Genomic DNA, 25,474 nt, shown 5'->3' with positions numbered 1-25,474 from the left:
GGCCACCTGGGAAGAGGTGCATGGCTGTGTTAGCCCAAAGACAGAGGGCGAAGACAGGGCTCAGATGGTATACTCAGCATTGGAAGAGAACCAGATAAAACCTGAAATTCTCTTGCTAAACCAGTCCAGGGGCAGACATTTTAGGTGGGGGGCCACATTGAAACAGGAAGGAAAACTGACTTTGCTTCTGCCCCTGCCTACTTGGTGATGATAATATCTGTATGTATGGAACATTTGCTGTGGGTCAGGGGCTGTGAGCGCTTCCTGGGTGGCTCAATGGTAAAGAACCTACGTGCCAAGCAAGAGACGCAGGTTCAATCCCTGGGATGGGAAGATTCCCTGGAGAAGGAAATTGCAACCCACTCCAGTGTTCTTGCCTGGAAAATGCTATGAGCAGAGGAGCCTGGTGGGCTATAGTCCGTGGGGTCATGAAGTGTTGGACACGACTTAGTGACTACACAGTACAGCGGTACAGGGGCTGTGAACATGCAATCTCTTTTAATATCCAGAGCAAGCCTGCAACATTAGAACCTATTTTCTCCATCTTATAGAGAGAGAACTGCTGGAGTTCAGGAATATGGGATGACTAAGCGTTGGTCAAATATTTAGAAAACATGAGGGCCGAAGCAATGATTTCCAACTCCTCGACTTCCTCTCTTGGCATGTTTTCTGGGCTCCTGTTCTTTCTCCATTCACATGCCTTCTTTCCCCTGGCCAGGTCCTAGAAGGCCCTTGTGGTTTAATTAGTAACCAGAAAATCTGCTGGCTCTTGCCATTTCTCCCACTTGTAGGTTCTTAACAAAGAGCTGATGTGCCTTCTCTCCCTCTGCCAACTTTGGCCACCTAATCTGAAGACAGCTTCTCCTACTAGTGGTAGGATTTCAAGGGGGTACAAGTTTCCTGAGCTTAGGCTAAAGGACCCTTGAGTAGCACAGTATAGGGCCCCTCACAAGCATGGCCAGCCCGCCGGCAATTAATGACATTTCAGGACAGAACCTTGAGACATGTTCTCCTTCCAGTGAATGATGCCCTTGCCTATTGGTAAGTCTTCCCCATTTATGCCTGTTTTCCTGTGTCTTGCTGCATTCATCCCAGGGCTCTGGGGGAAGTCTGCCTGGCCCAATGTCCTTGCAACATTTTACTCAAGGTCTTTTGGGTTGTTATGCAAACATACACCTCAGGCAATATTCTCAAGGCTACTAAGAGATTGGAAAAAAGATTAGACTTCCCTTTTAAAAAACTTTTAATTTAATATTGGAGAATAGCTGATTAATGGGGCTGGTGGTCCAGATGGTAAAGAATCCACAATCCTGCAATGCAGGAGACCTGGGTTTGATCCCCGGGTCAGGAAGATCCCCTGGAGAAGGACATGGCAACCCACTCCAGTATTCTTGACTGGGAAATGGACAGAGGAGCCTGGTGGGCTATAGGCCATGGGGTCGCAAAGAGTTGGACACGACTGAGCAACTCAGCATTAGCATGAACATGATAGCTGATTAACAGTGTTGTGCTAGTTTCAGATGAACAGCAAAGGGACTCAGCCATACATATACCTGTGTTCATTCTCCCCCAGACTCCCCTCCCATCCAAGCTGCATGGACATGAGCAGAGTTCCCTGGGCTACAGTAGGACCCTGAGGGGTATCCATTTTAAATATAGCAGTGTGTACATGTCTATCTCAAACTTCTTAACTGTCCCTTCCCCACGTCTTTCCTCCCTGGCAACCATAAATCCATTCTCCAAGTCTGTAGACTCCCTTTTTATTGAACAAAAAGGTGTAAGACTTGGCTTACACTTTTACTTTGTCCTCAAGGTGTTGATATTGTCATGGACACAGCTGGATAGGATGTTAGAAACAGCCTTGTGGTCAGTCTGGTTCCCCATCCTCTCTTGTAAGTTTAGGTCCTGAGGGCTAGTTTTGGTATCTGCCTGGCTGTAGAAGGTGGTTGCTTCCCTCTACCTCTTTCACTCAATTTGTATGACTTGAGGTGCTTATTATGTGTCAGGGAATGTTCTAGATGGTAGTGATATGAGATAGACCCTGCTTTCACAGACCTTGCAAATTCTGTAAGGGTGGTTGACATTAGGCAATTACTGATATGATAAGCACTCTCATCAGGGAAGCAGCAGGTGCTACAGGAACTCATAAATGGAGCACTACCTAATGAGATCAGGGAAGACTTCCTGATAGAAGTAACTACTAAACTATGCCGACACTTGTGAGGCATTGATGAATGAAATTTCCATGAATTTTGTCATTAAGGCTTGAACATTTTCTTACTTCAAACGGGATATTTATACTCACTGTATAAATGGAGATTGAGCAGAAATTTGAAATAATTTGAAAAATTCTAAAGACTCATGTCTAAAATTAAAAAATGGTCTAGGTTTCTCCCTTCCATCTTGCTCACCATTAGGGCTGGGCAGACCTATAATTTAACCTGGGTATGGTTAAATTTTTTGAATCCTAATTGACATTGACAAACAAGAGGATGTTTAAAAGAGGGGGGTCACCAAGAAGTGGAGAGGCTTGAACCTTTGTCATACAAGGACAGGATTGTATTTTTTAAAGGCATGAATATTTTCTTTATTACAATGTTTAAAAATATGCATTATTTCCAGAATATTCTTTTCTAAAAATAACAGCTTAATTGAGATAATTTATATGCAATTCATTACATAGGATACAATTCAGTGGATTTTAGTAGATTGCACAACTATCAACACTATGTAAGTTCAGAACATTTTCATCAGTCCCAAAAGAAGACTTGTACCTATTAGTCACTCCTTACTGTTCTCTCCTCCCAGCCCCTGGCAGCCAGCAATCTACTTTCTATCTCTAAGGATTTACCTATTCTGGCCCTTTCATTATAAATGGAATTATAGAACATGTGGCCTTTTGGTTTCCTGTTTCTTTTACTTAACATAATAATTTCAAGGTCTCATACATTCTTGATAAGGTATAAATTAGCTCCATAGTTGGATAAAAATGTGTCATTATCAACCAATATTTTAAATGCATATACTCTGATTCAGAAACTTTATGTCCAAGAATTAATCCCTCAGAAATGTTCTCACAGTAAGACAGTTGTGAAAAGACATTGGTTGAAGCATTAACAAAGACTAGGAAAAAAAATCTAAAGTCTGTCAGATAGGAATCTGGCTGAATATATTACAGTCTATAGTGGAGTGATGTGCAGACATTCACAGAATGAGTAGGTCCTGTATGAAGTGGTGTGGAAGGATCTCCAGAAAGAATTGATAAGTGAATATAAGGGAACATAGCAAGACAGAGAACAGTGTATAAAGCTGACTTTCACCAGCATAAAAAAAAAAGTGTGCATATACATTTATATGTGTGTGTGTATATATATGTGTGTGTGTGTATGTGTATATATACGGAGGGAGGAGGGAGGAATAAGACAAGGGAGAGGAGGAAAATATCTCTGGTAGGATGTCTAAAAATGATTTACAGTGATTGTCTCCAGGGAAGGGACATGGGAAAGGGACTCTAGAAGACAGGGAGGGGGACAGAGGGAGACTTGCTTCAGATCGCTCTCTTAAAAAAATTGAATCAATTTATAGACATGCAAATATTTAGGATTGTATTTTAAAGGGGATACAGTAAGGCAGCAGCAAAGCCATGAGAAACCTCACATTTTGCCTGGGACAGAGTAGACCTCCATCCTCCTCCTACTCATTAAATAGTACATACATTCCAGATGGAATGCCCTATATGATGACTCAGAGTCATTAATAACATGACCACTTGTGCAGTGCCAAGATTAGACAGCCAAAAGCCGAGAGTCTGTTGTGTTGAAGTGGTGCTGGGTGGGAAGCACTCTCTCCAGAGATCAGGGCAGGGTATGACTTGCCAGAGGAGGGTTCATAGAATGTTTAGACTGTGACTCATGAAGGTCGCAGATGAATAAATAGCTCTCTTTCTGCTGTGACTGTTGATAGGACTGGTGACAGCTTACCTTTGCAGTGGCCAAAAAAAAAAACCTGATTCTGATTTTTGACAAGTCAAACTTTCCTAACCAGCCAGGCCCTCAGAGGGACCACCATGAACCTGGCCAAAGCCAAAGGGCAATGAAGCAATGGGTGCTCTTGAAAGCCATGAAATCAGAAAAGCAGACATCTCCTCCCAGCCAAGGAAGAGTCATCACTGGGAAGGAAGGAATGGAGAAGGAAGTTTTCCCATTCCAGAATTGGAGTGGTTATCTTGCTTCTTCGTGTGGCTAGTTGGCCATAGACTACCACTTTGTTCTCTGTTAATAGCCTTAGAGTCTCATAATTCCAATGAGAAGAAACATGATCCTCTTTTTGGAAACAATTATATAATTTAGGATATATTTGGTTACAAGTAACAAAAAATCTGACTGATAGTGCCTACTCCATGAAGATGGTTAACTATCTTATGTAATATGAAGACTGGAAGTAAGTACTTTAAAGTGAGAACTTCAGGACAACAATGTCCTTTAGATGCCAGGAACATTTCCATTCTCCATACATATTTCCATTTCCCACATACATATGTGGGTCATTGATCATTGATTCTTCTTGTTTCCCCATGGCTGCAAGATGGCTATCATATTCCCAGATATCACAACAGTATTCAAAGATAGAAAACTGGTAGGAGGTAAGGGTGTAGAGAGGCAAAGGATCCTTTCCCTGGAATGACTATGTCATTTTATCAATGAAGGAACAAAAGTATCACAGAAGCCCTCCCAGCTGACATATACTTATATATAATTGATCAGAACATTATTAATCAGAATTGGGTCATGTGTCCGTCTACGCTTAGCTGCAAGGGAGACTGGCAAAATGAAACTGTTAATGAACAGCCATGAATGACTTAGACTTTATGATTCAGCCCCACAAGCCTGGACACTTCGCTGTCTTGTCTGTTGTCAACGAAGAAATTTATTGAAGGCAGGGAATGGTTTCTACCATATACCCTTAGAAAGCTACTTAAACATTATACTATGAAGACACATCATTAATATACCATTTAAAAACACAGGGATAGAGGTGTGACTAAGTAGAATTTTCAAGGCAAGAAGATCTACAGGGATGTGATGTGTCCGAGTGACTTAGCGGGTGCTCACAGAAGACTGCAGAGAAAAACAAAATCACTTAACATGCCCTTTGCTATACTCATCCTCTGTGAACCTTCCCAGCCTCCCCAGGCAGAGCCCCAGATCTTCCTCCTTGCTCCTGTTGCACTCTGCACACGCCTTCATCATACCCATCACCACACTGAATTCAGAGTCAACGGTCCCAGTTCTATGTGTCATGTCTTTCTGCATCAGTGCTGGGAGATCTTCCATGGCTTCCTATTGTCACCAAGGCATGGGCTTTCATTGAAGGTAAACCCAGGTGATCATTTAACTAAGCTCACAAGGCCTTTTGTGCTTACTTCAAGGTATTTACTTCTTCAGTCTCACGTTTCCCCACTTGGCTTCTCTTTAACTCCTGCATTTCATACACACTCAACTCAGGAAGCTGCCCCTCTCTCCTCTTGACACCTATGCACCCCTACCCTTCTGCATAGAACACTCTTCTTTCCCTGGGTCTGCTCAACCTCTTCTCACCCTTCCAGCTTTAGCTTAGGTGTCACTTCCACCGGGAAGCCTTTGCCAGCTCCCACACTGGGCTCGGTAGCCTTGCTCTGCGTCCTTTCACACTCTGCATATCTCTCGGTAGTGGAACTCTGGGTTTCCCAGCCGTGGGACTGGGTTGCATTCACCCCTTCATTGCCGATGCTGGGTACAGTGCCTGATTCATCCTGCCTGAACGGCTGAGTGACAGCAGCTTTTTTTAAATGAAACGTTTTGTGCCACATCAGCTGGCAGAGCCCACAGGTGCGGCCCTGGTCCAGACGAGGAGATGACTGAGCGCTCACTAGTGCTGTAGTAGAGCGAGCCCTGGGCCAGCTGCCCTGCCAGCCTGTGGCCCCGGACAAAGCACATCCTCCCTTTGGGCACCCACATTTCTCTTCTTGAAGAGAGGGAGAGATAGAGAGGTGGGGGAGTGGGGAAAAGAATTTGTTTTCAACTTTTAAAAATAAAAATCAGGAAATGTCTCTTTTGTTTTATTTCCCCAAAGAAATATTACACTAAAGTCTGATCTCAAAAATGTAATACTGGAGAGGCTCTGGCTGAAGCAGGGGCACATGAAGGTTTTGGTGTTGTCATAAGAAGTCACCTCTAAGTGGCTTAAAACCAAGTGAATTGAGTATTTTACAGGTCTGTGGGTTAGAAGTCAGAGGGGTCTCACTAGGTGAAAATCAAGGTGTTAGCAGGGCTATAGCCATGGAAAGCCTGGAGAGGTGAACAGTTCTTGGCTCACGGCCCTTCTCTGTCTTCACAGCTAGCACCGTGGCCTCTCTCTGACCATCCTCCCATAACCACAGCGCCCTCTGACCACAGCTGGGAAAGATTTTTCACTTTTAAGGTCCTGGGTGATTAGATTGGGCCCAGTGGATAATCCTGGGTAATCTCCCCATCTCAGGGTCCTTAACTTCATCTCACCTGTAAACTTCATCATACCCATAAACTTCATCACACCCTTTTGCCATGCAAGGCAACATATTCACAGATTCTGAGGCTTAGAACATTGACATCATTGTGGGGCCATTATTCTGCTACTGCAAGTCAGTGGGAACAAAGTGGGCTTGATAGGAGCCTTTCACTCTGGGTTTACCTTCTTGGGCAGCCCTTGACCTCACAGTGTTCCCTGAAGTCCTAGAGCTGAGTTAAGGATCTCAACGATCTCTCTTTTCTAAAGAAGACATACAGAGAGCCAAGAGACATATGAAAAGATGATCAACACCACTAGTTATTAGAAAAACGTCAATCAAAACTACAAGGGGTACCACTTCACACCAGTCAGAATGGCCATCATTAAAAAGTCTGCAAATAATAAATGCTGGAGAGGATGTGGAGAAAAGGGAACCTTCCCACACTGCTGGTGAGAATGTAAATTGGAGTGGCCGCTATGGAAAACAGTATGGAGGTTCCTCAAAAAACTAAAAATGGAGTTGCCATATGACCCACCAATCCCACTCTTGGGCATATATCCAGAGAAAACTCTAATTTGAAAAGATCCATGCACCCTAATGCTTATTGCCACACTATTTACAATAGCCAAGGTATGGAAGCAACTTAAATGTCTGTCAACAGATGAATGGATAAAGAAGATGTGGTACATATATATAATATATATATCTACACATACACACACAATGAAATATTACTCAATCATAAAAAAGAATGAAATAATGCCATTTGCAGCAACATGGATGGACATAGAGATTGTCATACTAAATAAAACAAGTCAGATGAAGACAAATCCCATATGGTATCACTTGTATGTGGAATCTAAAAAATGATACAAGTGAATTTATTTACAAAACACAAACAGACTCACAGACATAGAAAAATGCATGGTTACCGAAGGGGAAAATGGGGGAGGGATAAATTAGGAGTTTGGGAATAGCAGATACAAAATACTATATACAAAATAGATAAATAATAAGGTCCTATTAATACTATATAGCACAGGAACTATATTTGTTATTCTGTAGTAGGCCATGATAGAAAACCATATATATATATATAAATATATACACGTGTATATACATATGTATACACCCATATAATTTACATATATATAGATACATGTAAAACAGAATTACTGCTATACACCAGAAACTAACACAACATTGTAAATCAACTATATACATCAATAAAAAATAAAATAAAAGATCTCAATGGTCTCTACGATCTCTTCTGGGCTTGAACAACTTTACTGAATAGCTCTGTGACCTTGAAAAGCTATCTGTCTGTTCCTTCATTTTCCCAACTACAAAAGGTGGTAATGTCTGTCTACTGGGTTGTGCTGAAGTTAAAGGAAACAATCTGCAAAACACTTAGCCCAGTGCTGGCACACAGTCAACGTTCACCAAACATTAGTTATTTTTGTTATTAGGTGTCTAAGGAGCCTTTCCATTTCAATATCTGCAATTCAAAACATATATACAGCAGAAGGGATTAAAAAAAAAAAACACACACCTGGTTTTCCTGGGTTATTTAACCACCACACTGAAAATTTTAAAATGTCTCAGTTATTTGACCTAAAAAACAAAGCATATTTTTGTGCCTCTGGGTTTAGAGACTCATGAGAAAAATGGGAAATACGATGGGTACCAAGGAGAACGAGGAGGCTTGCAGACAGCAGGGGTCTGCTCACACCAGGAGGCAGCGTGCAGGCCCTGGTGTTTATTTAGGAACGTATAAAAAGGTCTGAGGCTGTGGCTGTGAGACAGCTTATGAAACACAAACATTAGGGAAGTTTACTAAAGATCAGGCTTGAGTTTTATAGCTTTTGGAAGAAGCACCACATTCCAGATGACAATAAAAATCTGGCCTTCTAAAGGTACCTAGCCCCTCGTGTCACTTTTGAGTACATGAACCCACAAGAATGTTCAAGGGAGGGGCCATTCTTTCTCAAGAGATATATCTCCCTTCTCTAGTCTTCAGAGTCTCGTGGTGACATCTTGGGCTAAAGCGCTGTGAGTCCAGTGGTGGTGACTGTTAAGTGGACTCATCCTTTCTGTTGCGGTGTCATTTACCACTTGGAGGATTCTACCCTGAACTAAAATGTGGAAAAATTTTATGCACCAAGATGCTAATTGCAGCTTTATATACAAAAGTTCCTAAATGGAAAGTATCTCAATTTGACTGTGCTAGGAGAAGGACTTAGTGAATTACAACACATCCATATAATGGAATAAAAGGCAGCCAATGCTTATAAGAAGCTTCACATAACATGAGGAACTGCTTAGAGCACATTAACTGGAAAAACATAGATGTAGGATACACATTTGTATAAGCAATCTAGTCTCTATGTTGTTAGGAAATATATCAAAAAGATTTTGTGCTTGATCCCGGTGTCTGAAATATGGAAAAGTGGTTCCCCCTACTTAGTATTTTTCTCTATTTTTCTGTCTCTTACAGCCAGAAGAATGGCATAGTGCTTAAATACATTGGGTATGAAGGCAGACTGCCTATGACCTACCTCTTAACCTCTCTGAATCTTAGTTTTCTGGTCTGTCATGTGGGAATAATAGTCATCCCTAGTTTGTAGGATGGATATTAGCATGAAAAAGAATTCAGGTGAAAGGCTTGACACAGAACTTTGTACATAGTCAGCACTCAAGGGATGTGGGCTGGTGTCACTATTTTCCTGCCTAAAGTACCTCCAACAAAACTCACAACTATAAAAAGAGGAAAATATAGGTTGCTTTCCTACCTTTAATTCAGTCAAAGACTTACCCCACAGTGTTATTTAACAATCTTCCTTTTTATTCATCCTTAATTACCTATGTTATTTTGGAAAGCAGTTATATAGTCAGCAGCCAAAAGCCTTTCCTGTGAATGAGAATACTCAGCTCTTCTGTTTAGAGAAAAGTTTAAGACCCCGGCTCGTCCTTCACCTGCCCACAAACCCTGAGACTCTGCTCCCATCTTTCAGTGCTTTGGGAGGTCTCCTGAGATGCCCATCTGTGTATCTACCAGCTGTGTCAATTGGGCTGTCCATAACAGAAAGTGATCCAAGAGGTATAAACGAGTGCATTAGTGATTTATTGCTGCATAACAAAAATGTCACAAACCTTAGGGGTCTAACCAACATGCATTTATTAATTCACAGTTTCTGTGGGTCAAGAGTTTGGCTTTGTTGAATCCTCGGCTCAGGGTCTCACACGGCTGCAATGAAGGTGTCAGCTGGGCTGTATTCTCATCTGGAGGCTTGGTTGGGAAAGAATCTACTTCCAAGCTCACTCAGGTTGTTGGCAGAAGATATTTTCTTACAACTATAAGCCTGAGGTCCTGACTTCTTACTGCCTGGAGGCCCCTCTCAATTCCTAAAGGGCACTCATAGTTTCTAGAAGCTTCCTACAGTTTGTAGTCTTTCTGTAGTTTCCAGAAACCACCCATATTTCCTGGCCACGTGGGCTCTTACAACTTCACAGTTGACTTTGTCAGCAAGGAGAGTCCTTGCAAGAAGCAAGTCCACAAACAAGAGGAAACCTTGTTACATATAACCTAATGTTGTGGAAAATTCTGAGTGAGATGGGAATACCAGACCACCTGACCTGCCTTTTGAGAAACCTGTATACAGGTCAGGAAGCAACAGTTAGAACCTGACATGGAACAACAGACTGGTTCCAAATAGGAAAAGGAGTACGTCAAGGCTGTATATTGTCACCCTGCTTATATAACTTATATGCAGAATACATCATGAGAAATGCTGGGCTGGAGGAAGCACAAGCTGGAATCAAGATTGCTGGGAGAAATATCAATAACCTCAGATACGCAGATGACACCACCCTTATGGCAGAAAGTGAAGAAGAACTAAAGAGCCTCTTGATGAAAGTAAAAGAGGAGAGTGAAAAAGTTGGCTTAAAGCTTAACATTCAGAAAACTAAGATCATGGCATCCAGTCCCATCACTTCATGGCAAATAGATGGGGAAACAGTGGAAACAGTGTCAGACTTTATTTTTCTGGGCTCCAAAATCACTGCAGATGGTGATTGAAGCCATGAAATTAAAAGACGCTTGCTCCTTGGAAGGAAAGTTATGACCAACCTAGATAGCATATTAAAAATCAGAGACATGACTTTGCCAACAAAGGTCCATCTAGTCAAGGCTATGGTTTTTCCAGTGGTCATGTATGGATGTGAGAGTTGGACTATAAAGAAAGCTGAGTGCTGAAAATTGAGGCTTTTGAACTGTGGTGTTGGAGGAGACTTGAGAGTCCCAAGGACTGTAAGGAGATCCAACCAGTCTATCCTAAAGGAGATCAGTCCTGGGTGTTCATTGGAGGGAGTGATGTTGAAGCTGAAACTCCAATACTTTGGCCACCTGATGCAGAAAGCTGACTCATTTGAAAAGACCCTGTTGCTGGGAAAGATTGAGGGCAGGAGGAGAAGGGGACGACAGAGGATGAGATGGTTGAATGGCATCACCGACACAATGGACATGGGTTTGGGTAGACTCTGGGAGTTGGTGATGGACAAGGAGGCCTGGTGTGCTGTGGTTCATGGGGTCACAAAGAGTCAGACATGACTGAGCAACTGAACTGAACTGGACTGAATGTCATCATGGAGGGACAGCCCATCACATTTGCCCCATTCTATTCTATGGTTTAGAAGCAAGGCGAGTAGGTGGGAACCCTGGGGACATTCTCAAGCCTGTTGCCACCATAAAGAAGGGGGCTAATTTCTCATGATAACAAGAATCCTGAGGCAGGGAGATGCAGGTTGAGGGAGCATCTCCATTTTGCCATCTATGTCCCAGGCTCTTTCCTTCTATTTTACCATCCTTTTGACCGTAAAATGAGTGTGCTCCTCTAAACATATCCACATTCAAAGAAGGAAACATGGAAAAGAGAAAAGGACACATGCTCACGAAATAGCAATAGAATAGATTCCCAGAAGCCCCACCCCCACGCATGCGCACTGCTTCTCACTGACCTCATCAGTGTCACCTGGCTGCTTCATCTACCATCAGAAAATAGACATATCTTAATAAACCATATTCACAGGACCCCAACAAAAAAAGCAATATCTGTCCCAAACATTTTCAATACATAGGTGCATGGGATAGAGTTTTCCAGGGTGGGCTAGCCTATGAATAAGTGATAAAGCTTGGATAAGAAAATTCATGAAGAAAATTCTTTGCACAGTGCCTGGCACATAACAACATCTCGATCAACGCTGCCTTTTCCCTCCCTTCTCCCTTTGCTTTCTGCGTTGCCCCCACCTCTGGATTTGAGCGCTGCGATCTCAGCAGCCCCTTTAGAGTTAAGCACCCTGACACGCAGGCAAGTCTGCCGAGGAAAGCTGACGAGGGAGGAATGTAATAGCCGCAGCTGGAGCCCTGCCAGGGGACCAGCAACTGCAACGCCCTTATTTGCTCTGGGGAGGAGCAGCTTGGAAACTTTTTATGAGATTCCAGAAGCAGCAAGGTCATCAATTTTATGGCCATCCTGCTTCATTTGTAAATACAGCCTTTGAATGAGAATGTTTGGGCTCCTTGACAAGAGCAAGGCTGATGAACAGGGGACAATCAAATAAAAGATACTCTGTTCCTCACCACCGAGGCATCCTGGGTCACCTTAGATCCCTGACGAACAACAACAACAAACCAGTGGAACCTTCAGAGAACTGGATTTTACAGGCATGCCCAACCCCCCCTCCCCAACCCGCCCTGTGGGTCTGAGGCAGGTGATCTGATTTGTCCGGTTACAGGCATGGCAACACGTGTTTACCATCACGCTTGTTTTCCAACCAGCTGTAAGTGTCTGGGGGACAGCTCGTGGTCAGGCATGTTTGCTGTGATCAAGTCAAGGCTGAGGAAGAGGGCTGTGTTGTAGGCAGCCTCCGCATGTTCGGGTCAGTAGGAACCAGCGGCTCCAGGGACACCTGGGCCCCTTTGTCTAATTGCTCCCTGAACTGGGGCTTTTGCTGCAGCTGAGTATTTACCAGGCTGGGCCACGGAAACTGACAGCCAGCCTTCGCTGTCTGGCCAGATGCCAGGGCAGCCTCTGGTGGCAGTTGGCTAAGGGGACAGGGTCACACTCTCTTTGGTCTTTCTTTTCTCTGGACCAGGAGGCAGCCAGGCAGAGGCAACTTGTGCATGTCTGCTTGTGGGGATTGAGGGAGGGTGTGGCAAGAGGAGGCTGGAAGTGGTAAGGAGGCAGGATGATATTTTTCATAAATGGATGAAATTCTCCCTTTCAGGCACAATTCCTGGCTCCTGATACACTTTTTTTTAAAATTTAAGATTGTGCTTACTTTATTTTATTTTTTAAATTAATTTTTTGGAGTATAGTTGATTTACAGAGTTGTGTTTCAGGGGTATAGCAAAGTTATATATATACATACACATACCTATACATATATCCACTCTCTTTTAGATTCTTTTCCCATATAGGCCCATTACAGAGTGCTGAGTAGAGTGCCCTGCGCTATACAGTAGGTTCGTTATCTATTTTATATATATTAGTATATATATATGGGGCTTCCCAGGTGGCACTAGTGGTAAAGAACCCGCCTTTCAATACAGGAGACATAAAGGACGCAGGTTCAATCCCTGGATTGGAAAAATCCCCTGAAGGAGGGCACGGCAACCCCCTTCATTATTCTTGCCTGGAGAATCCCGTGGACAGAGGAGCCTGGTGGGCTACAGTCTATGGGGTCACACAGAGTCAGACTTGACTGAGCGACTTAGCGCACAGCACAGTATATATATGTCATTCCCAGTTTCCCAACTTATTCCTTCTCTCTCCCATTCCCCTTGGGAACCATAAGTTTGTTTTCCACATCCGTGACTCTATTTGCACCTTTTTTTCTTAGATTCTACATATGAGCAATGTCATATAATATTTGTCTTTCTCTGTCTGACCCACTTCACTTACTATGACAATCTCTAGGTCTATCCATGTTGCTGCAAATGGCATTATTTCATTCTTTTTTTATGACTGAAACATGATATACTTTTAATGGCTATTTGTTGAAGAAATGAGTGATTTTAGTTATTTAATATTTATCGAATGCCTGTTATTTACCAGAGGCCTAAAATGTGATGACACAGTGCAAAATTTCATTTTAACTCTCCTGGAACTTTAATACTAGTGAGGGCACAATGGTAATAACAAATGAATGAGCAAGGTACTTAGGTAATTAGAGAGAGTGATACGTGCCCTGTGAAGACCAGCAGGTAGGATGACATGGGAGGGGAGGTTGAAGATGGAGGTTTGCTTTAGACAGGGGGCCTCCTCCCAAAGGAGATGATATTTGAGCTGAAACCTGAATGGTGAGAAGACACTAGTCATGGTGGAAGGCAGCCAACCCTAGGAGAGCAAGGAAACTGTAGTCCAGACATCTGAGCTGAGCAGGGGGCTCGTCTTTCTTCTAGAACCTGGGCAAAATGAGGAAGCAGAACAAAAAAGTATGAGGAGTAGGGGTAAGACGTGGTGTTGCAAAAAAGGAGTTTAATGGAAAGTCTGTCTGTATTGAGACTAGGTGGCTCTCCACCCTCACCCAGGGACTCCTGGAAGCTAAGCCTCTGTCCCCAAGGCAAGCAAATTGAAATGTGGTTCTCTGAAGACACTGGATAGCCCTAGAGAAACGCCTGCCTTGTTAAGGAATTTAGGGGATCTCCCAGTGTGATGGCAGCTTCCTGCCTGACCCCCCACAAGGGGAAGCCCGCTGGTTGGTTCCAGACTCACCAAGGTCATCAAGGCAGCTGTTAATTGCCTTCACTGTAACTATAAACAATTTTAAGTTTTACCCAGTGTGGGGACAGCACTTGAAATAGTGGATAAATAATATTCCCACATCTTAAATTCCTGGCCTGTAAAAGCCTTGCTTAGAGCCTGTCAGAGTTGGGGGGTAGTCCTTGGGAGACAGAGAGGTCATTGGGTCTCACAAATCCTGAAAGCCTTCAGAGTTATTGTTTTCATCCCCATTACCTAGAAATGCACAGATAGGATTGAAAGAGGAAGATGTTTACTATACATCTGTAAACTTATATCCTGTTACTGAACCAAATGTCTAAAGTAGAGTATAAATTAATGTATGACATAAATCCTACTATTAACCTTTGAATAGCATAATTATGGGCTTCCCTGATGGCTCAGATGGTAAAGAACCTGCCTGCAGTGCAGGAAACCCAGGTTTGATCCCTGGGTTGAAAAGATCCCCTGGAGAAGGAAATGGCAACTCACTCCAGTATTCTTGCCATGGAGAGAGGAGCCCACTGGGCTACAGTCCATTGGGTTGCAGAGTCTTACACGACTGAATGTCTAACACACACACAAAACATAATTATAGTGCACTGTATTTTTGTATGTTAGAAGTGTAACTTTGTTACTATAAACATAATTTTAAAAACTATTTCAACATTATTTTTTAATTTTCTATAAGCATCAAGAAATGGAAATGGCTTGGATAAACTGAATCATCTGGATTGGAGTTTGAATGTACCCCAAAGCATCATTACATATTTGCTGCAGTTTCTTGGATGATTCTTCTCACTTACGGCTAGTTCAGCTTGCAATGAATTTTACTAGTTTACCACTCAGAAGAAGTCCTTATATCTGTGGTTATGCAAAATCCTCTTTGTTGGAGAGAGCTGAACATCTGAACAATATTACCAGCCTACTGGAAAGAGAACATTGGGCGTCCTCAGAATTCTCTTGAAACACTTTCTACTTGGTAAGAATAGTTCTAGGTAATAGAGACATGGAATTAATTAAAACTGTTTTAAAATGTATGAAATGAGAAGACTAGGGTAAAGGGTGTAAAACTATTGCATGCCAAGAGAAGCCCTGACCTTTTTCTAAAACTCAATGCCAGCTTTATTCTGATGCCTTCTGTAAAGACTTCCAAATGGACTTTTGCTGGCTTCCCCATCCTTACTGCCAGTCAGTTAAAATCCTACCCATTTGTCAAGGTCCATCTAAATGCTCCATTTTCTCTGAAGCTCTGTTGAAGGCCCAGATGGAGTAATCACTCCTTTCTCGATGTTCTCATGGTGCCCGTAATTCATTCTTTCAATCTCTCTCTCAACTCTGGTGGGCACTAGTATTTGTACCATGCTATGTAATTCACAAAGTGCTTTCCTGTGCATTTTTCTCATTTAATTCTCAGCAACTCTGTGACACTAAGCGTAGGGAGAGAGAGGCCCAGAGAGTTGAGATTGCTAGACTGGCTTTGTAAACTATGATTACAAGTCAGGCAAAATCATCTGATATATCTAAATTCAGTAGCCAAAGAATGCAGGCTTCTGTAAAGAGTTAAATAGAAAGGACATTTACATTGCTTTAGATTCTATTACGTTAAAGTGTCTATAACATTAGATGCAAGAGGCCTGCAGAGATCTTAAGAGCCAGAGAAACTTGTAATCTAATCAAGAGATCAGGTTGAATTGGGGTTTCAGACATTTGTTGAGTAGCCATTTGTGGGGCAGGATCAGGGGCTGTGTATAACTTGAGTCCCACAGTGTGACTGTGTCCCTTTTGAAGTTACAGATTCATTGACATAACCTCTAAGAATTGAGTTCAGGATGTCACATCAAGGTTACCAAAATCTCTGATCACAAGCAATCCCAAGAATGCTGAGATGGCAACTCCCATACTTCCTTGGGATGATTTAATACTTTTAATAGTTTTCTTAGTTTTTACAAAAAGCACCACCCAAAGAGCCCAATCTCTTGTCCAGCCAAATAGCTCTGTGCAAGACAATTTTCAGTTAACAGGAGTGTGGTTGTGTTTCTTACTGGGCAAGCATCTTTCATTCCTTGGAAGTTTTAGATTAAATATATACATGTTTAAAGTAATTAGGACTCGAGTATAAATACTTTTGTATTAAGAAAGAGGCCATTTCTGGTATCCTTATATACTTGGAATGTTTAAGAATATTTGACCTATTAAAATGATATTTTTGTAATTCTAATTTAAAATGTATAATTGACAAATTATTGAGATATATCTTTAAGTGGAAATTCATGTCACTCACATTTATAAACATAGTTTATCAGGTTAACTGTTTGGGAATATTTGTTGGGCAGACAGCTGATCTTAAAATGAAAAATTGAATTATAAATGAAGTTTGAACTATCTGGAGGAATCCCATTACCTAAGTTTTTAAATGTAACCAAGTATTGGTGAAAGGCTCTTTAAAAGTAACTAAGGAAAATGATACTTAAAATTTGCTCCACTTACAAACTGGAAAACAATATTTGTTGCTTTTTTATGTGGAACATAAAATCTAAGGAGAAAACATATGTTTAAATGTCTAACTTTAGTAAATTGATCATTAACTTAAAAATCCAAGGAAGATGTCTCAATGGTCTTTTTGGTACACAGAATGCAATCTTAGGACATCAGCATAACTTAAATTCACAGAATTGACCTGTCCAGGATCACGTGGTTAGTAAGTGGCACAGTCACCACTTAAAGTCAGGGTCTACATCCTGTATCTTTTGGTTGAGCTCTGATATCCTTTTTTGGTTGCTTTTTCAATAACTCTTTTATAGCCCTTGCAATATTTTGCCTTGGTTTGGAATTATTTATCCATGTCTTATTTTGATTATTTGCATCTCCTCAGCTTCACGAGGAGAGACTTGGGGTAGAAGTAGGGGAGAAGTCAATAAATGTATTAGATTCAAATCATTGTTGATCATAGATAACCTCTGAGAAAGGGTGGCTGGGAAGGGGGAGCTGTATAGACTATTACCTTTCTGTGACGCTGTTTAGCATTAAGGAGGCTGTCTTTAGGCCTGGCCTCCAGCTGCCCAAGCTCTGATGAAGTGGCTATAAACTAACTCCATTCTGTCTGCCTTCTTTTAAGATTAATTCTATGGATGTCCTTCAGTGTCTTCCCACTGCTCAGGAAAAAGACAAAAGCCTTTCTAAACTTAATGAGATCAGAATGGTCCAGCCCAAGCCCACTTCTCTAGACTTTTGCTCCACTTGCTCTAAGGACACAACCTTCCTTTAGTTCTCTGGACAAATCAAGGTCTTCCCCAGATGAAGTCAGATTTCTAGTTGAACACTTACAGCTTTCTGAACTCCTTCATAGCACTGCTTAGAGGCTGTAATGCTATATTTTTGTTTGTAGCTATTTATTTAATATCTAGAAAAGACCTTTAGCTCTGGGCACCTTGGCTCTTTTCCCCGCCATTATACTTGGTGCTTATGGGTGCATGCTCAGTCACTTCAGTTGTGTTCGACTCTTTGTGACCCTATGAACTGTAGCCCACCAGACTCTCCTATCCATGAGATTCTCCAGGCAAGAATACTGGAGTGGGTTGCCATGTCCTCCTCTAGGGGATCTTCCCAACCCAAGGGTCAAACTCACATCTCCTGCATCTCCAGCATTGCAGGCAGATTCTCTACTGCTGATCCACCTTGGCAGAGCATACTTAGTGCATAGTAGGGGCTTAGCAAATGTAGGCTTTTATTATTGTTATTAGCATTTAATAGATGTTTGTTGTTGGGATGAATGAATGAAGTGGTAAAAAAGGAAGGATCGACTTTGTGGCAATCATTTAGACTGGCCTGATCTCCATTCAGCTGGGAAGGATTTTAGATGAAATTGTATCAGACAGATAGGGGACACGATGTCTGAGATTTCTTCCAGGCCAGTGAGCCTTTTGCTCCAGAAACGCCGTTTGTCACTTCGCTTTAGCCATTGCTTTTATCATCCTCCTGGGGAACTCTGTGTGTGTGTGTCTCTAACAGAGAGAGACATAAGATAGGGACAGAGAGACAAAGAGACTCACACAGAAAGAGACAGAGAGACAGAGAGGGAAAACCAGATTGCACTGGCATGTAAGGTGATGGGAAATGACCCAGTAAGGCCCCTGGAAACGACAGCGGTCTCTTTTCTAGCCTCATTCAAGCAAGTGGGATCTCATTTGGCAGGCAGTAGGCTGGCTGAAAAATGCCAGGTCCCTGAACATCAATGAATTTTGCATTTCCAAATAATGGGTTTATGATTAAATTCCAATAACTCAAGTGAACCTTCCATGAAGAATGCCAGACTCAGCTGGTAACTCTCATTCTCTCAAATCCCTTCCCCCCTTTATTTTTTAGATCTGTGCCTCCAGTCCATCAGTCACAACCATGAGTGAGGAGTGAATGAAATTCTCTGATGACGTGGAGATGCTTCCTCACGATGGTGAACTCTTCCTGAATATTGTAGGAAAAGACACTGAAGGGCAGGCATGAGGCTGGAAAGGCAGAAGGAGTCTCTAGAAATAGGATCCCTACTTTCTTCCTCTGGGAGACTGGTGTAACACTGACCTCTAGCTGGATGGAGAGAGTGAATTCAGCTGGTGCCTCTACTCTGGCTGGATGTTGTCGAACGTTGGCTGGTGTGAAAAAAAAAGAGAACGTTTGGAAATCTCTTCCTTAAGGATGTTTCCGGTATCCCACTTGGCTTCTCTTTTCCTCCTCAAATAACAGTGTCACCGTTTGTTTAGTATTCATGATGCGCTAGGCCTTATGAGTTCCCATTTTAGCTCTAATTATTCCCAACGACCCTGTGAGGTAGATGCAATTGCATCCATTTTCCTGGCAGGAAGACTGAGATTCAGAGAGTTTTGCAATTTGCCTGGCACATACTCTTAGGAGCTGGCTGGACCAGTATTCTAAATCAGGTTTGTCTACTCCAAAGCCTGTCCTCCTTTTCCAGACTCTTGAGTCTGGTTGAAACCCCAGGGAGGGTTTGGGTGTGTGTTCCACTCCCCGGGTCCCGCTGTTTGGGAAAGATCTCTCAATCAGCGTGCTTATTTGTTCTGCTTCTACCTGACTAATTCCTGTTTACATTCAGAAGCCGGGCTGAATCTCCTTCCAGATATGTCAGTTTCTGTAAAAGAAGCCAGCTGTCTCCCAGGCCCCTGACTTTGGTGATAACATCTCCATTTTCACAGACTGCAAGCTCTGTTTTAAGCCATCGGGTGACTGGTTAGTGGTGAATCAATGAAGCTACCCAATCATGACCTAGCATGGAATTTGAAAAATCTACTGGGGGATGAAATGTCCAAGAAAGTGCAATTCAGCTTTCGGTTTACCTTTTCTGTGTGTTTTTAAGATGTGTTAGTTGAGACTTTTCTGGTTGATGGATGGATTTCAAACTGTTAAAATGGGATTGGAGGTAAAATGTAGGAAATGAGTTTCATTCTCACCTTGATGAAGTGATTCAGCTGAGCATGTGGGTGGTGAGATGGGTGCAATAAGAGGAGTTCTGAAAAAAATAAAAACTAATGAAAGTTCTGTTTTTTAAAAACACGTATTAGCTGATGTAAAGACGACTGTGGCTTATGTAATGGGGTGTTTCAGCTTTCCATGGTTGGGGGGGGGGTCCCCTAGCACATCCTTGGGTTAACCCACAGACATAGATTAGACTTTTCCAAGGCTTGCAACCTAATGGGTTTTGTCTGGGTTGGTTTGTTCCTGGAAAGCCTTGCCTTTGGCCATCCAATATGTTCCTTTTGGAGTACAGTGTTTACCTGACTTCACAGTATCTTATTTAAACATTTTAAACAGTTACCCAACTAATGAAAAATAACCATGTACTCTTTTAGACATTTTCTATAAATAAAATACATTACTTCTGTTTAAAAAGTGATTATAGTATGCAGACTACATTTTTAAAAAATTTATTGACATACTGCCTTCTTTCTTCTGCAAGGCTGCAAATACTTTTATTTCATTTAGCTTTCATTGTCCCACATGGATTGATTGAGTATACATGCTTCCTAGTGCAGTGCTAGATCCCATTCCATTTCATGGTATGAATGAGCCATCATTTAGTTCATGAATCTCTCACTGTTGGGAATTTTTATTTTTTAAAATAACATTTTGATAGTAGAAACATTGCTATGATAAACTTGCTTGTGTCTATACAGGATTATTCACTAGAATAAATTTTCAGAAGTGGAGTTGCTGGGCCAGGGTGACAACTCCATTTCTGAAAATACCTGGTCAAATTTTTATTCTGTGTCAGACAAATATCATATGATATCACTTATGTGTGGAAGCTGAAAGAATGATACAAATGAATTTTTTTTAAAGGTATGAAGTAAGAGAGATACACACTCTGCAGGAAGAATGTGGGTCATTGTGGAAAGTGAGAGGCCCAAATGAACTTATCTACAAAACAGAGACAGACTCACAGCACACGAACTTATGGTTACCAAAAGGGAAAATGGAGGGCAGGGGGGATAAATTAGGAGGTTGGGATTAACATGGCACACTATTGTATATAAAACAGATAATCAACAAGGGCCTACTCTATAGCAAAGAGAGCTCTGCTCAATATTCTGTAATAACCTATATGGGAAAAGAATCTGTAAAGAAATAGATATATGTATAACTGAATCACTTTACTGTATGCCTGAAACTAATACAATATTGTAGATCTATTGTATGCCAATATAAATTTAAAATGTAAAACTTCCTCCTTTGAAAAATTACACTATTTACATTTTATCCATGCACATGACTTCCTAGCCTACAAATAAGCAGTGTAAGAACACTGACAAAGTTGGAGACTTTAAATACTGTTCAATAATCTCAACTTGAGGACTTCCTAGGTGGTGCTCGTGGCAAATACTTGCCAATGCAGGAGATTCAAGAAACACAGGTTTGATCCCTGGGTCGGGAAGATCCCCTGGAGGAGGAAATGGCAACCCACTCCAGTAGTCTTGCCTGGAAAATTCCATGGACAGAGGAGCCTGGCAGGCTACAGTTCATGGGGCCTCAAAGAGTTGAACATGACTGAGTTCCTGAGCTGGAGAAGGCAATGGCAACCCACTCCAGTTCTCTTGCCTGGAAAACCCCATGGATGGAGGACCCAGGTAGGCTGCAGTCCATGGGGTGGCGAAGAGTCAGACACGACTGAACGACTTTACTTTCACTTTTCACTTTCATACATTGGAGAAGGAAATGGCAACCCACTCCAGTGATCTTGCCTGGAGAATCCCAGGGACGGTGGAGCCTCGTGGGCTGCCGTCTATGGGGCCGCACAGAGTCGGACACGACTGAAGCGACTTAGCAGCAGCAGCAGCAGAGTGCCTGAGCATACACACATAAACTCAACTTAGAAAACACGTGAAAACAATAAGTAGGAGTGAGCATTCTTCCAGCTGGCCAGAAGACAAATGCGATGAAGACCAGTCATGGTTTGTAAAACACCTGTGATGAGTCGGGGAACTGGACAGGAAAGAACAGAATGTGTCTGGAGAAGCACCAGCAGACGGTGTAGCTGGAGCAAATTGGATGACAGGAGGAGAGATAGAGAAAGGCTGGGTGTACAGCGCTTGATTGTACGGAGATTGATTTTGGAAAAAAAATTACTAGTTTAGCTTTTAAGAAAAGACAGTTTTCAATCAGTTTGAATATCTCTCTCTGGGGTTGTGCCGGTCCTTTGGTTGTGAGTCGACATGAAGGCTTTTGAGAAGGGGGATGTTAGTAGATTTGATTTTTTGAAAATCATCCTGGTTCCATCTCATCTTTGTCCTTCTTGCTTTTATCATCCTCCTGCTTTCTTTGGGAAGTAAGAAGAGAGGGTTGAGAAAGTTCACGGTTGTTTGTGTCTGCCTAAGTATTTACTCCTTAAAATTCAAAGTGTGGGGTAGGGAGGGTTTCCCTTGTTGTGTTGGCATTTGTGTGGAAATCTAGGAGAACTTAAGAATAAATCAGAGGACCAGCCAGAAGTGCTGATGACATTGTAATGCAAAATTAACTGCTTATTACCTTTTTGGCGGGCCTGGGATTAAAAATATGAAGATTGATTTTTGAAAAAAAATTACTAATTTAGCTTTAAAAGAAGACAGTTTCAATTTGTATTTCAAATCATCAGTCTGAAAAATGTTGAATGAATAATAATAGTCTGACCTTATGTTTCAGGAGAATAAATATTATGCATTGCCTTCTGGTTAAAAATAAATGAATACTACACTTTGGTTCTGCAAAAGATGTTGCATTTGAAAATCTAAAAAGTTAGAAATATATTAACAAAGAAAAGGCAAATCAAAGAAAGGAGAGATGGGTAAGAAGTGAACAAAGAAAGAAGAGAAATCGAAAGCTTGAGTGTGATTTTTTCAAGTCCTTTTTTTGTGTGATTTTTCAAGTCCTTTTTTTCTGAAGCAAATTCTCTTTTGAACAGTTTTTTTTAATCTCTCTGTAAATCTGTTAGAGACAAAATGATAACTCATAATTACATTAAATTCTTATGTCTGTCTCTTTGTGTTCCCTTCTTTAGGATCATGTAGAAGGAAATTCAAGAGCCATAATATTCTGGCTTCCAGCGTGACACATGACCAGAGTAGGTGTCCATCCCAAACCAGGAGCCTTCCTCTTCATCTCTCAGTTCATAGGCAGGCCTCCTTCTGGACCCAGGAGAGGAAATGACAGAAGATAACAGATATGGAAGTGAGCTGGAAGGTTAAAATATAATTCCTCACAGACACAAAACTTTAGAAAATTCCTGTTCTCTTTTAGATTAATTTAACATAACAAATCGAGACACATGTGAGACTCTGTCATCAGGACAGAGATCTCCTGGTGATGTTAATATATCACATCTCTTTCACATTGTCACCAATACAGAAAGAACCCCAAAGTTGTACGTGTTGTACCAATATTGCCGGGCAGTCAACAACTGGTTTCCCTTAAACATCGCTGTTTCCAATTCTTCTAAAATTACAGATCGTACTTGTTTTGTTTCACATGTGTGTGTTTTCCCCTTTTGGTAACTGAAAGCAGGTTTATCTGTGACTCTTTTGGCGTAGATAATTTTTGCTAATTGGTCTTTTAATGTCTTACACATTGACTAGGAGTTTATTGACTCTTGTTTATAAATGAATACTAATAAAGACAGGTGACATAATCATCATATTTAAGGATTTCTGGTATGGTTAGCATTTGAACAATGACCTATAATTTGCTAGCATCAATGTCTCATTTGTAGAAATGGAAGAGTCATTCTCACATTCTGTTTCATAACATTTGTTTATGCAGACTTGCAGCACAAGTTAATTATGGGAACCTAAAGGAATAGTCACATGATTGTCTTCTCTAGATAGGCTTTTGCTTTCGACATCTGAACCCCTGTACTATCACTCCTTAAAATGATTCAATAAATTTTCCTAAAGAGACCAACCTCTCCCCTTCACTTTTATCTCCCATACGGTAAAGACGTTGTTTTCTGTATACAGCTGAAGTCTCTAACTTCCTTTAAATCTTGCTGGCTTTAGATGGGCCCATGATGTTCTATTTGAGGATAACCTAGTAAAGGGAAGAATGTTAAATTATCTGAGGCCATTGGCTTAGCTTCTAACAGAGTGATCCCAGGTCTTGCTCAAGATGAAGGGAATTGATGATCCTGTCCAGGCTGGAATTATTGATGGAGGACTCGAGTTGCCCAAGCTGACCCTTTGGCCTTCAAATCTGGTGTAACATGGAAAATCTCTCCCAGAGTCATCTTTCTTCATGGCAATGTCAGGAACCTTCTGTTTGAATATCTGACTTGTTTGGAGCCCTACAAGAGAGACAGGGTGCATTCTGAGAGAGATGATGTTTACTATGAGCAAGAAGACTGATGGAAAGTCCCAGCTTATCTAAAACCCAGGGGCCAGACCTTGAGATAACAGCACTCTGTTTTAAAAGTATTTACGTTCAGAAAAAGGAATTTCACAAGGCCCCAAAGCACGGCATTGTAGCATGAATCGTGTCTCCCTAACCACTGTCCAATCCTAGAATGTCTATTTTGGAGAGGACAAAAATGTCATTGGGAAAAGGAAATTATATAGTACCTTCATAGAATTTTAACAGTTGGTAATAGTAAAATGAAGTGATCTTGGTTTGGGAGAAAGTAAGACAAAATATTAAGGGAGATTTATTTATGAATCTTCCCTCCCCACTTGCTAACAATAACTATTAACTTCAGGGCTTACTGTTCTAAATGCTTCATATAGACTCGGGACAACCTTGATTTTTATCATTCCTTTTTATGTATGAGAAAACAGAGGGTCAGAAAATTTGAATAACTTTCCCATGACACAGAGCTGCATACACAAATACACACACATCCACAGGTGAAAGCTGTCTAGGCTAAGCAGGATTAATGAGCCATGTGCGTGAACTATTAAGAATCTCTCCCCATATTCCTCTGTTAAGAGCAATGAGGCCAATTAGCAGACAGCTAAAAAAAAAAATAGCTTAGTTTCCTCAAAAATACAAATACAATCATGGAAAAGCCAGCCCAGTGAATTTTGTGAAAACAGTAAAATTCATTCCTATGCCTTTTCCCCCTTTACCCACTGCCCTGATCAGTAACTCATGCACTTATTACTGGTGAAAAATGGTGCCAAAGCCCTGTCATATTTTCAGTTTATGAAGAACATTACTGTTATTTTTTGCTGACTTTGACATTCAGAGTAGCACAGAGGGTTCCCACTTTCGGGAAAGACGTTCAACCCCAAAGAGTGGAAACACAAAACTTGCTTTGCTTATTCCTCAGTGACCCGGAGCATTCCAGCTCATTAAGGTTTCTGTATATTGATTTGGTGCATGGTGGCTGAGCAGAGTGGGTGCCAGGAGAGCGGTAGATGAGGCTGGAGAGGTGGATGACAAGATCAGAGCATGCTGTGTGGGCCCTGGAAAGGATCTGTGGTGTCATAACAGGGCAGAGAAGCCATTTAAGTGATTGGTGCCAGAGGGTGATATGATCTGATGTATAATTTTAAAGGATCATCCAGGCTGCTTTGTGTATTTAATGTTTGTGTACTTACGCATTAGAAGAAGACAGAAGAGGTCATGGCATCTTAGACTTGGGGAATAGCAATGATGGGAAAGAGGGGATGGATTTGAGATATATATGGAAGTAGGA

At 41.6% G+C, this 25,474-nt stretch overlaps 1 long non-coding RNA gene across 1 annotated transcript in view; it reads left to right on the top strand.

Moving 5' to 3' along the window:
* Window positions 1-23,725, top strand: part of LOC122449789 — a 29,387-nt gene extending 5,662 nt beyond the window's left edge. Inside the window, exons 3-4 of the long non-coding RNA XR_006272023.1 lie at window positions 18,673-19,005; window positions 22,847-23,725. This is a non-coding gene — a long non-coding RNA (uncharacterized LOC122449789). The remainder of the gene's footprint in view (window positions 1-18,672; window positions 19,006-22,846) is intronic.
* The last annotated feature ends 1,749 nt before the right edge of the window (window positions 23,726-25,474 follow it).

The sequence above is a fragment of the Cervus canadensis genome, chromosome 11 (assembly GCF_019320065.1).
Source record: "Cervus canadensis isolate Bull #8, Minnesota chromosome 11, ASM1932006v1, whole genome shotgun sequence".
Lineage (NCBI taxonomy): Eukaryota > Metazoa > Chordata > Mammalia > Artiodactyla > Cervidae > Cervus > Cervus canadensis.
Note: the sequence above shows the minus strand (reverse complement) of the source record. Positions and strands in the feature narration are given on the sequence as shown.